The following is a 1,154-nucleotide window of genomic DNA, read 5'->3' on the forward strand; positions in this document are numbered from 1 at the left end:
CCAACGGCTCACTTGCTCAACACAACCCAGCGTTACAATATGCCATAATTCCAGCCAATCAGAGACAAGGCTGCTAAATTCTGATTGGCTGCCTTGACAACTAATAACAACATTCCTGGACAGCAGAAGAGGAAAAACACAGTGCATGCATAATTATTATGCAAGTAGATATTCTGATCATATTTTTTTCCAAGCACATTTTACTAATTCCAAACGACAACAATATTAATAATACTATTAATCTTGTATTTAATCATTTATAATTGATATATAATTATTCATGAAGGCTGGAAGTGAAAAATGTCTTATATTCAGGTGTGCATAATTATTAAGCAGATTTTCTTTTACAGATAAAATGAGCCAAAAAAAGAGATTTAACTCAGACTGAAAGTCAAAAATTATTAAATGCCCATGAGAAATATTAAAAACTAATACAATACTAGAAATTGCAAAGTTAATGCATAACCATTGGACAGCAAAATGCTCAGTGGGTCAGCAGGGTCAGTCAAAAACATGTGGAGAAGAAAAGATGCATGTTAACTGCAAAAGAATTAGGAATTAAGGTGAAGAATTAGGTGAGAAATCACCAGGAACCATTTAGTCTCCAGCGCCACCATTTTCTAGAACTGCAACCTACCTATAGTCTCCAGAAGTACAAGGTGTCAGGTTCTCAGAGACTTAGGTTAAGTATAGAATCAGAAAATGACCCCTACTTAATAAGAATCACATACTGAAGTGTAGTAAAATATTGAAGAATTTATCTTCCAGAATCTGGCAGTAAGTTTTGGGAGTTAATTTTTAGTTCATCTCGAGATTTTATCTGTAGAAGATAACCTGCTTAATAATTATGCACACCTGAATATAAGGCGTTTTTCACTTCCAGCCTTCATGAACAATAATATATAGGTGATTATAAGTGATTAAATACAAGATTAATAGCAGTTATTAAGATTGATGTCGTTTGGAATTGGTAAAATGTGCTTGGAAAAAAATATGATCAGAATATCAACTTGCATAATAATTATGCATGCACTGTATTTTTCCTTTTCTGCTGTCCTGGTAATGCAAGAAATGTTGTGAGTGGTTGTCAAGGCAGCCGATCAGAATTTAGCAGCCTCATCTCTGATTGGCTGGAATTATGGCATATTGTAACG

Source organism: Sinocyclocheilus grahami, unplaced genomic scaffold (genome assembly GCF_001515645.1).
Source record: "Sinocyclocheilus grahami isolate Dianchi unplaced genomic scaffold, SAMN03320097.WGS_v1.1 scaffold47.1, whole genome shotgun sequence".
Lineage (NCBI taxonomy): Eukaryota > Metazoa > Chordata > Actinopteri > Cypriniformes > Cyprinidae > Sinocyclocheilus > Sinocyclocheilus grahami.